This window comes from Aquarana catesbeiana, linkage group LG02 (genome assembly GCF_042186555.1).
Source record: "Aquarana catesbeiana isolate 2022-GZ linkage group LG02, ASM4218655v1, whole genome shotgun sequence".
NCBI classification, from domain to species: domain Eukaryota; kingdom Metazoa; phylum Chordata; class Amphibia; order Anura; family Ranidae; genus Aquarana; species Aquarana catesbeiana.
The window spans coordinates 587,653,010-587,669,803 of NC_133325.1; the positions used below are offsets into that span (position 1 = coordinate 587,653,010).

General features: G+C 41.8%; 1 protein-coding gene across 3 annotated transcripts in view; it reads right to left on the minus strand.

The window, feature by feature from the left end:
• The window catches only part of HIVEP3 (HIVEP zinc finger 3), a 204,740-nt gene that overhangs the window by 129,297 nt on the left and 58,649 nt on the right, over nt 1-16,794 (minus strand). The window contains exon 3 of one of the 3 annotated variants that reach the window (XM_073616227.1): nt 12,024-12,085. The exons of the other annotated variants lie outside the window; for them this stretch is intronic. The gene's annotated coding sequence lies outside the window, so the exon portion shown is untranslated. The remainder of the gene's footprint in view (nt 1-12,023; nt 12,086-16,794) is intronic. 3 annotated transcript variants of the gene reach the window in all.

Consider the following 16,794-nt stretch of genomic DNA (forward strand, 5'->3'; position numbering starts at 1 on the left):
GTTGTGGTAACAGCATAATAATATTCTTGATAGCACTAGATATATAAAAAAAAAAAAAAAAAAAAAAAGAAGAAAAAAAAAGCCTTTGAATTCATTTGCATTAAAATCCGACAACACACATTTGTCCGCGGAAAATTTTAAAACCTGCTATCCAACATTTGTCCGCGGAAAATCCGACAATTGTCCAATGCAGCATACAGACGGTCGGATTTTCCGCCAACAGCCTGTCTTTACACATTTCCCGTCTGAAAATCTGATCATGTGTATGAGGCTTAAGTTTGAAGAATCTAAACTTTAAATTATTGCCATGGTTTAGTTTAGGATACCACATTTCATATATACTAAATGTGGCCATATATTCCAAACACGTGCTGGAGGGGATGTGGGCAAGTTACTTCCTTTAACCATATTTGGTGGTTATATCCTGTGACCAAGAAACACTGGAGCAATATATTAGAAGCAATTAAAGAGGAACTGGTCTGCTCACATAATTTGTAATAAAAACATCTTTGCCATTCTGAGGCTTCGCTCTAACCACTTTGCATATTATTTTTATATATACTGTGATTCTGTACTTGCCAAATATGCTGCAGAAATCTTCATACACTGAGTCTGGCTGCAACTATTTTAACTGTGGGCAGCTGAAGCTGCTGCCGGTTCACTTCCTGGATTTACGCAGACACACCTCCAGCTCTCATTGGCCCTCTTATGGCTCATCCCCTCTCCCTTCCTGGCAAACTCTCACGAGAGAGCTGTGCACAATGTCATAAGCCTAGACTTTTTTCCGGCCAAGAAACAGGAAGTGGGATGTATAAGGTATTTACTGGCCGAAAAAAAAATTGTTTTACTATCCAAAGTTAAAACAACAAGGGCAGAAGATTTAATAGAAAGAAAGTTGAAAAAAAATTACTGAAGGTCCACTTTAAAGGACATAACAGGCTGCATTTTGGAATAAAACCTGAGGACCTTGCTATTTCACTGCATACTGGAGTCTATCAGAACTATTGAAAGTCTCCGCTCCCATTTTTTCTGGATGCAGTAAAAAATATTTTCAACATCTATGTCCACAATAACAGAATGGCTATATAGATCAAAACTTCATTACGAAACATATAAAGCATTATTAATCTGACAAATATTCCAAAATTCTATCAGATTTAGGCATATTGGTCAGCATTTAAATCTATAAAAAAAAAAAAAAAAAAAAACCCCTTACTCTGTAATATTAACAATGCAGTTTTGGAGATTGTTAATTCTTTATTTCTTTTTCTTCTCCCCCCCCCCCCTTTTCTCTTTTCTGTTTCATTGTCTCTCTATTTTCCACATATTTTGATTATTTGTAGTCGCCCAAACGTATGTTTTTTTTTTTCTTTAAAATTGTTCAAGACAATTAGGATGTGCATGTAATATGCATTGTGCTAGGTCTTGTTATAATGGTTTTTAACCTTTTGAGACAAAATTTGAATTATGGAAAATGCAAATTATATATATATATACATACATATACACACACACACACACACACACACACACACACACTCCTCTCCAAAATGTAGCATTTATGGTTGTGGCCAAAAAGCTCAATTTTGGTCTCATCACTCCATATGTCTTTGAGCCAGAAAGTTTGAGGCTTGTCTCTGTGCTGTTTGGCGTATTGTAAGCGGGATACTTTGTGGCATTTGCGCAGTAATTGTTTTCTTCTGGCGACTCGACCATGCAGCCCATCTTTCTTCAAGTGCCTCCTTAAACAGTCACACCACATGTTTTCAGCGAGTCCTGTATTTCACCTGAAGTTATTTGTAGGGTTTTCTCTGCATCCCAAACAATCTTTCTGGCTGTTGTGGCTGCAATTTTAGTTGGTCTACCTGACCGTGGTTTGGTTTCAACAGAAACCTTCATTTTCCACTTCCTGATTACATTCTCCACACACACACACACACACACACACACACACACACACACACACACACACCCCCCCCCCCCAGTAAAATGAAAAGGGAGAACTAATTGGGGAGAAAAGACAACAGCAAAGATTAAAAATAAAAGCAAATTAACACCAGCTAATTCAGAAAATAACAGACTATTAAAAAGAGACCCGAAAAGTTTCACACCAACAGCATATTACTGTATGCATTTTTGTGAATTTTTACCACTTCCACTCTCATCTCATCTCAACCCTTATGGACTAGAACAACTTCTACATTTCCACTATTGAGCTATTTGGCAATAACTTTGTCATTACATAAGTATTACATACATTACATCTTTTGAGAAAATCATGACTTTCGTTTTGACAAACTTGTTTTGCAAAAACAATTCTATTTTCTATGGAATCTAAAAGACACAAATATACAAAATAAAATTATCAAAAATGTTTTCTGTTCTGACCAGTGTTTATTTTTTAAAAAGTAGTTTTACTTTAAATAGTAAGTATGCATTTTATTCTTTTAATTTGTCCTGGTAAAAACCTAGCAAAGTTATTTTTTTAAATGTTGAATTTTTTTTGTTATGTGGACACTGAAAAACAAAAAAAAAAAAAAAAAAAAACAGAAAATGAATAGCTGAAAGGGAGGAAAGGGTTATTTAGGACCGATTAGGGTTAACTATGGCTTAATAGGTGTAAAATTCTATTAAAAAAAATTATTTATAAGATTTAAGTGATAAAAAGAGAACACCTTTGATATATATAGGACTGAATGCAAAAAACAATTGATTCCTCATAGTTACCTGCAGATGCCATTTAGACAGCTGGTAACTGCCAGCAGTGGCGGGGGAAAGGCGGCAGACAGAGGAACAGCAGGGCTGGACTTAAGAGACATGTCCTAAAAACTTTGTCCAGGTCTTTTTTTTTTTTTTTAGGAATCATCTTCTACATTCATGCAACTTCAAAACAGCGCAAGGCTTACATTGGCAGCAACAGAAGCTTTTACAAAGATGCTCTGATCATTCTCAGATTGTGCCTGCGTGGAATGAAGCTGGAAGCTTCAAGCTTCTTGTCACTTCAAATTTTAGAGCTGTCATTCCCTGACTGCTGTGGTCAAAAGAAGATTTATTGGGTCCTATAGGTGACATTAGGAGTCCAATAGATGTCTTCTTAAAGAAGACCTGTCATTTCTACTATACTAATCACATAGGGGGCTATGCGTTTTTCAGGCCTAACATATCAGTCAGCACCAGTGTTAAAAAAAAAATGTAGTAATGGTTTATAAAAGTAACATAAGTGAGTTTAGACAAGCATATATGTTCTATTAGTTTAATGAGAAATTCTTGTGCATGCTCGTTTTAGAAAATGTAATCCACAAGAAGGGTGACAGTCAGAGAACAGGCCAACTACAACACTGACGGCATCAGACTGCCATGTCATATTCCCCCTTACACACCCTGTGTAAAAGACAATGGAACCCCTTTGTGTCCCTATTGCACCCTCCTCATGGCAGCATAAGGGGAGAATACCTAAATCATAGAACAATCATTATTATTGTTAGCCTCGATTTATCAAGCACAAACACTTTCCCCAGCCCACTATGACAGCATTCATCATACAAGAACGTATGCCAGTTTAAATGTGGAATTATGCATTTCTAATTTTAAAGTTTAAAGTTAAACTAAATAGGAAAAACAATATAGTCTGTTGAGCCACATGTATTTTAAACATTCATTTCTATGTTAAAAAGTAATATTTAAAAACAAATTAATATATATGGCTTAGTAATCAGATGTTGCTTCTCACTGAAGCTGTGAACTGCCAAGTAACCCTAAAGTGGAATATACTTTGTTAATCCAGTGCTGCCATTATATAGCTGGCACTGGGTGGCTCTGGTTCTGCATATTATAGGCCCCTCCGAGAATGCTGAGAAGAGGCTTTCCAGGACAGAGGAGCTGCCCTAACCCTCCCTATCTTTGAAGCCTAAATACTGGCCAATGAGGCTGCCAAATGTTATAATGATGCCTCAAAATGTTTACTTACTGAAAATACACAATAGTTTCCCCGAAAGGGATAGAACCCTATTAGGATTTTATTGTGCTCTGTGTCTTGATTGGAGGAAGTGATATGAAATTTTGCTAGAGAAAATTCAGGCTGCAACAAAACACTTTCATTAAGACCCCATTCACACTGGGGCGGTTTTCAGGCGCTATTGCGGTAAAAATAGCACCTGCAAACCGACCCGAAACAGCCCCTGCTTTGTCTCCAGTGTGAAAGCCCCGAGGGTTTTCACACTGGAGCAGTGAGCTAGCAGGACTGGAAAAAAAAAAAAAAAAAGTCCTGCTAGCAGCATCTGTGGAGCGGTGAAGGAGCGGTGTATACACCGCTCCTGCCCATTGAAATCAATGGGGCAGTGCGGCTATACCACCGTAAACCGGTGGTTTTTAACCCTTTCTCGGCCGCTAGCGGGGGGTAAAACCTCCCCCGCTAGCGGCCGAATACCGCCGCTAAGACAACAGTAAAGCGCCGCTAATAGCGGCGCTTTACCGCCGGCGCACCTCTCGCCCCAGTGTGAAAGGGGCCTTAGGCTGCTTTCACGGTGGGTCCATTAGTGCTGTTATAGCAACGCTTTTGGCCGATATCGGGAAGCTTTTAATCCCCGCTAGCGGCCGAAGAAGGGGTTAAAAGCGCTGCTATTGCGGCGCTTCCGTAAGCGCTTTTCTAGGCCCTTTGGAAGCGCAGCCCATTCATTCCAATGGGTAGGGGTGGTGTAGGAGCGGTGTGTTCACTGCTCCTACACTGCCCCAAAGATGCTGCTTGCAGGACTTTTTTTCCCATCCCGTGAAAGTGTGAAACTGGGACTTTCACACCGGGAAGGCATGACAGGCAGTTTTCAGGTGCTATTTTTAGCGCTAAAACACCTGAAAACGACCTCAGTGTGAAAGAGGTCTAAAATAGGGAAGGGTTAGGACATCTGTCAGATATTAGTGATAGCATCTTCCTGTCAATCATTTATGTGGGTGGAGGAACAGATTAGCACTTTTTCATTCAGTCCACACTATAACAGTGTATAGTCAGCTTTTGTGTAGGGTGAGGTTCATAATAACGGTTCAAAGCAGACCTTTATCCATAACAGTTTCATAACAATTAATGTTCTTTAGCAAAAGGACATACATTCCATATTAATAATTAAGCTACCAACATTAGAGTGTGCCGTAAATTGTCCCCAGCATTGCTCCTGTTTCTTCTTGCTGAAGGCTGCCATTTTGTTGAAGCCCAGAGCTGTCAATTCCTTATTGAAAACTCACCCCCTCTCTATGGTCTCAAAAAGTATGTCACTTTCTGTAATTAAAAAAAATTTACATTACCAGCCTTGACTGTATGTCTTGCCTCAGCTAGAGAGGAAGGCTGACAGAAGCTTTACAGTACTGCAGTTCACAGGCTGCCACTGCTGAGGGAGGAAGGAGAATATCAAGGAGATAAGACACTATCCTTGTAAGTTTAAGGGCTCGTGTACACAGAACATTTTTACAGCTGCTCTTAGGGGCATCTGACTTTTTTTTTCACTGCCTCTAAACGCCCCTCCATGTTAGCTTGTGTGTCCATACACACAATCTTTCAGAGGCGTTTGGAGGCATAAGGATTTAGGGGCAGAAAAAAAAAATAAATAACATAAAAAAAACCACGAGAGCCCATGCGTCCAGGACCAGAGGCTGTTGAGCTGCAAAAACGAAGACACCCCTAAACGCTACTAAACGCTGTAACAAGCTGTTAGCCGCATTTAGCCATTTAACATTTTTACATTATAGGGAGTGTTTTTATTGAACAAATGCGGAAAAATGCCTATAAAAAAAAAACTATTCAAAAGCGCGGCTAACAGCGCATTTTTAACGCCGCTTTTTCCTGGCAGCAGAGCTGGCATTTTTTAAAAACTTCCTGTGTGCACGAGGCCTAAAGGTGAAGTTCACCCTTACAAAAAAAATTAAAAATGCACATTTTTTGCAGGTAAAACAATATGCATTTATTTTTTTTCTTAGGACCATTTAAAGCATTGCACCTATGATTAGCAGATAGAGGAATGCCAAATCGCGCGCAACACGTCATATATCCCTTCACTGGCTGACGTCAGTGCACCCAGGAATTTGCCTGACAAAATGCTCGGACTACTGCGCATGTGCACGGCGTAAATCAACTAAAACTTACGAAAAGTACGTTCTTTAGGCCATCTTGCTACACTTTACACTCTATGTAAACACACCTACAGTAAGTAGGCGGGGCAGCGGACATCTTGCTACACTTAGACCCCTTTCACACTGGGGCGGTTTGCAGGCGTTATTGCGCTAAAAATAGCGCCCGCAAACAGCCCCTAAACAGCCTCCGCTGTTTGTTCAGTGTGAAAGCCCGAGGGCTTTCACACTGAAGCGGTGCGCTGGCAGGAGAAGAAAAAAAATCTCCTGTCAGCCGCTTCTTTGGAACGGTGAAGGAGCGGTGTATTCACCGCTCCTAAACCGCTCCTGCCCATTGAAATCAATGGGACAGCGCGGCTATACTGCGGTAATACCGCGGCTATAGCCGCGCTATACGAGGGGTTTTGACCCTTTTTCGGCCACCAGCGGGGGGTTAAAACCGCACCGCTAGCGGCCGAATACCGCGGTAAAACAGCGCTAAATATATCGCTGTTTTACCGCCAATGCCCCCTACCACCCCAGTGTGAAAGGGGCCTAAAGGCCGTTTTGAACTGGCAAACAAATTTCAGCAATCAAGTGAGCTTATCTACATAAATATATATTTATGTAGAAAGCTCGCTCGATTGCTGAAATTCGTTTGCGAATTCTAAATGGCATTTGGTGTAGCAACATGTCCGCTGCCCCACCTGCTTACTGTAGGTGTGATGAGGCTGAGTGTAAGGTGCAGCAAGATGGCCATAAGCATGCGCAGTAGTTGAGCATTTTGTCAGGCAAATTCCTCCATGCACTGGCGTCAGCCAGTAAAGGGATGTATGACACGTTGCAGTGCGCGCGGTTTGGAGCTCCAGCTGATTCCACATCACAGAATGTGACGCAGGTTGTACATTCTGCCAGGTTGCTCATTTTGTCAGAACACCGGTACCTCCGATCTGAGCAGGCAGTCACACTCTCACAGGAAGACTCAGAACTATTACAGCACGCAACAGCACCCTAGTTGTTCATTGAGAACTACAAGCCGACAGCCGCAAAGGCTGACGGTAGTTGTAGTCCATTCATTCACAAAACAAGGTGAATAAATTACGCGGCCGGAGCCCGCGGAGCGATGCAGCATCCACCTAGGTAAGTGATACAAAAAAAAAAAAAAAAAAACCCACATCTTTTACTAAAAAAATAAAAATAGAGGCAATGTACTATACAAAACAGAATTTGTCAATGCTGCTTTATTTAATCACTGAAGTAATATACGCAGCTACGAAGTCACATGCTGTTACATAATCTATTGATAAACACACTATTCAGTTGTAAAGGATAAAATTACATAATAGGCAAACACAAGAAAAGCAAGCCATCTACAGCCAGATTGCACATCTACCTGCTAAAAACCACAAAACCACTCTGATAATCTAATGATGACATCAGACATAATGACGGTAGGGGGTGTGCTAAAAGAGAGAGAAAATAAAACCCATAAAGCCGTTTTGTATATTGCATTTTTCCAGTCTTGGTGCGAATGGAGAGGAAGTACCTATATATAGCTGGGTTTCCACCCCCGCAATTCTCTCCTGCGCCCACGCACCCTCCTATCACAATCTATTTATAGCTGCCTGAGAAATATCTCCACCTCACACTGGAGATGGTGGATGTGGTCAGAAGAGGGGAAGTTCGGGGTGTAGTAGTATGACAGTGACTCAGAAATGCAAGCAGCTGCAGTCATTCCACCCCGTATCGCTCTGCACACAATAGAAGACGCATGTTTGTCTATTACTGACTAACATCCTTTACCTTTTCTCTGTTGTTCTAGTGTGTGTTTTTTTTTTTTTTTTTCACTTTCAGCCCACTCAAGCATCCCACCTCTGCCATACCGTCATGATCTTTTCTCTGAATTATGCTATATACATTTACATTCTATATAATCTGTATGTGAACTTACTAAGGGGGCAAACAGAAGTTAGTAATCAATAGGAAATCATTTTGACAGCTGTGTGAATATCAGATGAAATCTTACTGACTGCTTTGGGTTATTGTATTATGCATCTCTATCATTCGGTTTAAAAACGCGCCAATAAAATTAACCTACAAGGGTCAGTTCAAACCACATGCAGTCCAGTGCGTTTTTTTTCTGCCTCAAAAACACATGGAAAGTAGGTTACATGGTTTCCAATGGCATGGTTTACACCAGTGCAGTCAGCTCCAGAAAAATTCACTGGACTGTACTGGAACGCGGTAAAACACATCAAAAATGCACTGAACCCCAGTACAGTGAAAAAAACAAAAAAAAAAAAAAAAAGCCTAAACCGCGTTTAGGCACATCAAGCATTTGGGCATTCACTCATTCCACTGGCCAGAATCAGAATTTATTCTGGCCATTGAAATGAATGAATGCTCCAGCACTAAGGCTACTCTTCTCACACTGCTCCATTGCAAAATCGGCATAAAAAACGCATATGCATTTTAGCCATGTTTCCAGTGCATTTTACACCTGCCTCTAGAGCAAAGAATTTTGGGACTTGTGGTCCTACGGCTAGTATTTACTGAATCTTGAAGCCACTTTGAAATTACAAATCCCAGCAATCTGAAACGGGATTCTGGAATAGTCTATAAAATTTGACATACTGGCGGGTTTGCTCTCTTGGCCAGGGAACAGCTGAGAGGTCAGTCTAGCCGCTGTACTATTCATAGCTGCACTGAGATTCAGCAATCCAGCCTCACACCAGCAGCAGTCTACAGATTGATCTGCACCAGAGGTTCAGTGAAACCGTGCATCTCAGTGCAAGACACCCATCTACACAGCTGTCCTTAGTGGCCAGAGGCAGACATCCGCACTGATCACCTTCCGTGGCTTCCCACTACCACAGTCTGAAGTGCACTCGTCACTCTATCCTACTGTTACTCCAAAGCCTGCTCATTCCACCTTCTTGCACTGGAATCCTATCTTCAATCGGGACCGGTGAAAGGGCATGCCAAGGCTTTTACTAATTGTCATACATGGACACGGCTAGCAGACATCTTCACCCCCCCCCATCTCAGTTAAGGAGGTCTTTCTACCTTGCCCTCACAGTATGAAGATCTAACTCAATCACCAGCACCTATACTTCAAGAGAGAAGGTACAAGGTGCCTCAAACACAAACTGATCTTTCCCTATAAAGATATCTATCACCCACCCAGGATTGTTTCTCGTCTACACAGAACTATTACGTTCCTTCCCAATACTGCACCAGTGGCTGTGCGGAGCCTGAATACATTGGTGGTACGCTCCCTTCCACAGCCACTGCTGCACCCTTAGGAAGCACCGCTGTAATCCATACTGCTTCACCCAGTGGTTCATTATCTTATACTACTGACCACAGGCACTGACATTTCCCCTGACCACAAAACCCAAAGGATTGTTTGCTGCCACTGGCACTGTTGTAGTTTCTATTCTGCACTGGGAAAATGGATCAAGAACCAGGTGAAAACCTGGAGTAATAAAAAGCTGTGATCCAGATTTTGTTACTTTATTGACAATCTCCTCGTTTTAAATCTGAATACCAGGTATGGATTTTATAGCATTATTACATTGGTGCAGCTTGGACCACAGTAAGTATGCAAATTGCATACCTGTGGGATGCCAGTGGAACCGGGAAATCACTGTAGTAGTCCCTACTACTAAAAGTGACTGGTGCTGTCTTCCGGGTCCTGGGTCCAGCAGCTGCCCCGCTGCCAAGTTAATGCTGGAGATCGCTTGCTTGATACAGAGCCATTTGCAGAACACATCCCATTGTTCTCAATGAATGCAAGTTGTTCTCGGATTCTGTTAAGGGAACACCCCAGTGAGAAAAATAAAAAGCATTCTGCAAATGATGCCTGTGCCGAGAAGGCGACACCTGGTGGTTACTCTGCAGCAGGGCAGAAATTCATCTCAGAGAACAGCAGCAATCACTGTAGTAGTGGAGACTACTACAGAGATTGTTAGCTTAAACAGGGATCCCACAGTATGAAATATGCCTATTTACTATGCTATAAAATCCATACTTGGAATTCAGCTTTATTAATTGACAAATTAATTGATCTGACCAAACCTAGATTTGCAGTAAATCAAGCTTATCCACAGAAAAACACATGCTCATCATGGACTGCTAATTTGCATTTCCAGCCTATAGATTGGTAAAGGTGTCAAGGAGTTAAATGCTGAAAATGGCACACATACAAGAATACCATGCTTAATGCCTCTATCATTAACCAATGGGCCTCTATTCCAACAAAGGATCAAATATTTATTTTGTTGCAGATACTGTAGAAGATTAAGAGGGAGATCCCATTTTCCTTTCTGGTGTAATACACTCAATATTGGGATTTTTGTACTCATCATAAAATCCATTTCTTCGAGTCCACAGGAGGGACCCAGGAATTACAGACTGTTGATTATACTGTCGCCTACAGGACTAACACACAAAACAGTGACCAGCTAGGTATAACCCCTTGTACTCCCAGCATGACTCAGTTTGTTGGAAAAGCAGGGCCAATAACATGCTCATGGGCAGAAAGGGGTTGGACCTGTGTTGCTCAATGAACTCCAAAAAATTAATTTTACAAATACGAAAATTCCGTTTTCAATTACAATCATTGAGGGATACAGGAATCCAGATTGGCATCAGATAAGGTCTGAACATCCACCTTGTATAACTAAAAGAGAACACGTGAACAGAAGACCACGTGGAAGCCTTACACATCTAGGAAACAGTTGCCTGATGCCAAAAGCACTCAGAAACCTAGCAGAGCGTGCCTTGTCAGAATAGGATGGAACTCGGCCATAGATCAAATAGCAATCACAATTTCTTGCAATCAATTAACCCAATCTTATGAGTGACAGTGGAAAGGTAAATATCCCCGATAGCTTCCAATGGTGATTTTTAAAGCAAAATGAGAACTAAATACATATTCTCTGGTGTCAGGACATAGCACAGAGGGGGAGCCACATAAGTGACACCTTATACAAAAGTCTTGGTCAAAGAGTGGGAAGCCGGAACATGATTGCAAGCACCAAAAATCTTCCCCTTTGTAGTCCTTATCGAGACCTAATCTCAAAAAAAAAAAAAAAAAAAAAAATTTATAATCATTCTGGGATGAAGGTTTCTGTCCTCAGACCAAGCAGAGTATACCTTTCAGGTGAGATGGTAGACAGGAGTGTATCTCCTTGCTTTTAACATCATGGGAATCACCAATTCGGAGATGCCCCTGGTTCCTCATGAAGTCTGCCTGACCACTGTCCATACCTGGAATGTAAATGGAAGGCGGCTGAACGTGAAGTTCTGCCTAGGACAGAATTTTTTTTCTGCCTCCTCTAAAACACAGATACAGCAAGTGATAAGTCAGTTCCAGCGCTGACTTCTGAAGGCCCAGGACCATACCCGACTTTTACAAAGTCTGGACTGTTTTAGCTACATTGTTAGACCCCATGCTGACTGCTCATTTAAAAGAAAAAAAAAAAAAAAAAAAAAAAACTGTTTAGTTATCCCACAATGAGAATGCCCTGTGAGCACAGCAAGGCTAGCATGGGACCAGAACTCACTATATCATAGACAGTCCGAATGGCAAGGCCAAAAACTGGAAGTATTAAGAGCCCCATAGCAAAGCATATACCAGGCTGGTCACTTTTTTTGCCAGTGTCAAATCTTTCTGTAGGCAACAGCATAACGCAATAGTCTCTGGATTCCTGTGTACCTCAAATGACAAAGAATATATAAATTCCATATTAGAGCAACTCCATTTTTTTCCTATTTGTTCAGCTATTTAACCAACACATTAGTTGAGATATGCCAAAACAGCTATCATTTCTAATAACAAAATCCCTCATTACAGTAAACAAAAACATTAAAAGACAGTCTTTAAAGGAGTTTTTAAACAATTAGGAAGGGCTGTGAAATTGTCTTACTTTTTGTAATCGCTGTCACAAGGGGGTTTCACAAATGCCATAAGTGTCTAGAAAGACAGCACCTGAAAGTAGACAATTTGACAAGGTTACAACAGCCATGTTGTAAAGATCTAGGGTACATATACTGCATGTGGATTACAACTCCTCATGCCTTAGTACCGAACATACAGAACAGTCCAAATCTGAGACTTGTGTGTTATCAGCCATCTTCTTCTCCCCCAGACCCAACGGCAGGGAGGAAAACAAAAACGTAAACCAGAGAGCAAAATTGCTCTAAGCAGCTTGAGTAAAATCCAATATGGCAACTCCGAAATAAACACCAGAGAATACAGATAATGGGGGAACAATTAAAACATGTCTGAGACAAGTTGTATCTCAACTTGGAAAATTTTAATTCAGAAGCTTATTGGCTGCCTTCAAGTTGGGAAAAAGCTTGCTTCAAACACTTTTTATATTAATTCCTTTACACCCCCCTTCAGGTGTGTGAGTGTACCATGCAGCGTTATAAGCAACCATGTACTGTATTATATACAGTCAATATTGGATACTATGGTGTTAACAGAGATTTAAAGTATATGTAAACCCAAATCCTTTAATTATATATGTGTTTACCCATGCCACTGTTCGCATTAAAAGCACAAAAGTTTTTCTAAAAAGGTACTAAAAAAAAAAAAAATGAACTTAAAAAGTAATTGATCAAATTGGTTTTCTGTCTACTGACTTCCTCCTTCAGGATAACAATGCTCACAAAGCAGCAGTGGCATTGTGACCCTTGCACAAAAACGGTGGCGCTGCAAGCTGTCATGCTAACGCTCAGCATATCTGTAGTCTCTGTACTCTGCTAGCCCTTGAAAGAATCGCAAATCCAGCACAGTGCCTTCCAAGTACTGCCTCCCACAGCTCCTGCCAAGAAGGGTTGTCAGTGAGAGAAAATAGTCGCTTGACGGGGGGGGGGGGGGTAAGGTATATTGGATTTTATACACGCAATAAAATCCTTTTCTTGGAGGAGTTCTTTGAGGGGCACAGGATTCAGAGACAATTGGTTTATATTGCCACCTATAGGAGGACTTGGACACTGGTAAAAGACAAAAAAAAAGCATCCTGCTATAAACTCTCCCACTCCCAGCATGCCAGTTTTGTACCAAAGCAGTACGGAGAGCAAGACCATCAACACAAGGAGGTAGGACCAGTGTCCCTCAATGAACTTCAAGGAAAGGATTTTATGTCAAGGACAAATATACAAATTTTATATTTCTTATTCATTGAGAAACATGGAACAAAGACAATTGGAATGTCAAAAGCAGCCCAACTGTGGATGTGAATGGGACATGTAAATGGGCTGTCCTATGACAAACGTGCAAAAATAAAGCAACGTACTGCATAGGTGGGAATGGGGCCTGAAGGAATTTGTGAACAGGAGACCAGGTGGGAGCCATGCAACTCTGGGAAACAGTTGACTGATGCTAAAAAGCCCAATTAATGTTCACAGATCTAGTAGAGTATGCCTTGATCGGAGCATAGGCTTGAATAATGATCTGTCTGAGTCAGAGAAATAGTGCAACAAGAGGCTGGTTATACTTTGGAGAGACCGATTACTGGACTGCAAAGTGTTTGAGAGGTATAAACAGATTCCAAGTCTGAGTATCTAAGTTGATACACATCACATCAACAGGAGCTTAAGTGGATTCTCTAAACCCGGTCATAGATGGATCAAAATTCAATCCATCTATGGGCAGGCTTCGTTTTACTGAAGTCAATCAATCGACTTCAGTACAACCAGCCTGTCAGTTTTTTTCGTACGATCTCGGTCGGCGGCTATAGCTGGCAGCAGTGATCATTGTATTCTGACACAGGGGAAACCTCCCGCTGTCAGAATATAATAGCCCAGTGGGAGGGATTTGCCCATCAACACTGACTGTGTACATGTGGAAATCAAGAGATGTTGAAGGAAAGAAAATTGATATGGCCAGCCTAAGTCTAGCGGTTATGGCAGCTGCCTGTGACTCTCAGGAACAACATGATTTAGCAAGGATTTTTGAGACTCTTCATCTGTCAGCCTCTGCAGCTGAAGGCTCACAGGCGGAGAAATGCTACACGCAGGTCAGATAATGATCCTGCAGGAGAAGGAGTTGAAGTATGCTTATGGCCTCTGTGGTCAAAGTCAGCAATTGAAATGCAATTTGGCCCACAAAATCTTGCAAAGCTGTGGTAAAATCCTCCCAGATTAAAAACAGAGGAGGACACCACACATAGTTGTACACATAACATTCCATAAAGTGATACAGCACTCAGTCTCTCAATGTTACAAAAATAACGGACAACTAAGGATAATGACGCCCAGTGCTTAAAAAGAAAAAAAGTAGCTCCCGATGCTTGGCCCACATGGCCTACTTATAAAATGAGACTTCGGAAACTGGGTAACGCCAGAGGCCATACTTCCCAACTTTTGAATTTGGCAAAGAGGGACACCTGCCTTCTGAGGTGAAGAGTCAGTATGGTCATATGGGGGTGGTTAAAAGGGTGCAGTCACACTTCTATTGCTTTCCACCTGCTGAAGATAGTTCACACTATCTTTTGTAGATACTTTCCTCCTCCACCCTAAGCAGTGGTTCCTCTTGCTGGCTACAGGATACAGGGCCGGCATGAAGAACCACAGCCTGCATCAGTAGGAGCAGGAGATGGACATTTGGAAGTGTGGAATATCTGCAAAGGCCTAGGAGCAGCAAAGCAGCTGAGTTTTAAATCCCAGGCCAGGTAAGTATATAGCTTCTTTTGTTTTTATTTTTTACAGCTTTTTTTTTTTTTTACAAGTGGTTCTGTAGTGACAATGTCACTTTAATTCTGTACACACTAAGAAATAAATCCAGTCTTTTCTCTGGGCCCCATCCCCCCCCCCAACTTTTTGCCCATCTGTGCTGTATTGGCTCAATGCCTGGCTGGAGTTTGATCATTCCTGACCCCATCACCTGGACTCCTCAGTAGCAAGGCAAAAAAAACACACACACAAAAAAAAAAAAAAAAAAAAAAACAAACAAAACCCCCCACACGATTGGTGAAGCAATGGAGAGAGCCCACCACAGTCATCTGGAGCCACTCCCGTTTTTACTCCGGCTCCCAGGTGGGTCATTGCACAGATCACTAGAACATGGCTCTCTTCCTGCCTTTTCTAATGCCGTGTACACAGGGGCGGACTTTTCGGCATCAAAGGTCTGACGGTCTTTTGACAGATTTCCGATAGACTTTCGAACAAACGGACTTGCCTACACATGATCACACCAAAGTCCGACAGATTCGTACGTGATGACGTACGACCGGACTAAAATAAGGAAGTTCATAGCCAATAGCTGCCCTATTGTCGGTTTTCGTCCGTCGGACTAGCATACAGACGAACTGATTTTTCGACCGGCTTTGAATCCGTTGGAAAGACTTGAAACATGTTTTAAATCAAAAGTCCGTCTGATTTTCGACCGAAAAAGTCTGCTGCAGGTCCGATGAAGCCCACACACGGTCGGATTGTCTGACGGATTTGTTCCGTCGGACCAGTCTGGTCGAAAAGTCCACCCGTGTGTACACGGCATTACTCCTCTTGCTGAGGTCAGCCCTGGACAAGACCCTATTAGGCAGAGTTCATGCTGGGTCCTGCTGCATGTGATTACAGTGACAGATAGTGGGACAAACCTGACGTTTGTGGAACCCTGGGATTCAGTTGAAAAAGACAGTCCTGCACAATCCGGGACTGTTGGGAGGTATGCCATATCTCTGTACATGAAAAGTACCCTGTTGCCAATTAAAAACAGTACACAGAGATCTGGAAAACGCCACAATGTGAAGTCCAGTGCCCGAAGCTCACATACCAAGACATCCATCCTCCTAGGACACCAGCAAAAAAGTTAGGTCTGCTGATAGTGGAAATGGATAAACATGCTAGTCTTTTTTTTTTTTTTTATGCCATTGTTCAAACCCTCCTGTAGGTGGTACTATAAACACCATGGTCTCTGAATCCTGTTGTCCCTCAATGAAAAATGAAAATGAATATGAATAATAAAATTACCTTGTCCCCAAAAGGGTCGCTTACAAAAGGAGACAAGCCCTGAAAAGAAAACCATCTACATTTACCATTCCAGTCTTCAAATGCAAACACTTCACTGCTCCCTTGCTTCTGTAGGCAATTGTCCTTTCCAAATGGGTCAAATACTTGTTTCCCAAACTACGGACAGTGGTCCTACCCACTATATAGGGTATTTTTTATAGAAGTTTCTGTTGCTCAATAGATTGTCATCTGGATGAAGTATCACGAGCCAATGTTAAATTCAGTGTCTGTTTCAATAGACGCAGCAGCAGGACTCAAGAGCGTGCCCGCACGGGTGTCCTGAAGGAGAACGCTTTTCCGATTGATGGGGCACTCGAGAAGTGGAGGCTCCACCTGCACCGCTGAGGGACCCCAGAAGAGGAAGATCGGATCCACTCTGTGCAAAATCAACTGCACAGAGGAGGCAAGTATGACATGTTTGTTATTTTAAAAGAAAAAAACAAGGGTTTAGTAACCCTTTAAAATTATCTTTTCTCCAAATGATAGGAAATTCTTTAACACCTGATATGCCGCGTACACATGTTCGATGTGAGCTGGTTGTCGGAAATTCTGACAGTTTGTAGGCTCCATTGGACATATGTTGTCGGAATTTCCGACAACCAAAATTTGAGAGCTGGTTCTCAAATTTTCCCACAACAAAATCCGTTGCCGTAAATTCCGACGCACAAAATTCCACGCATG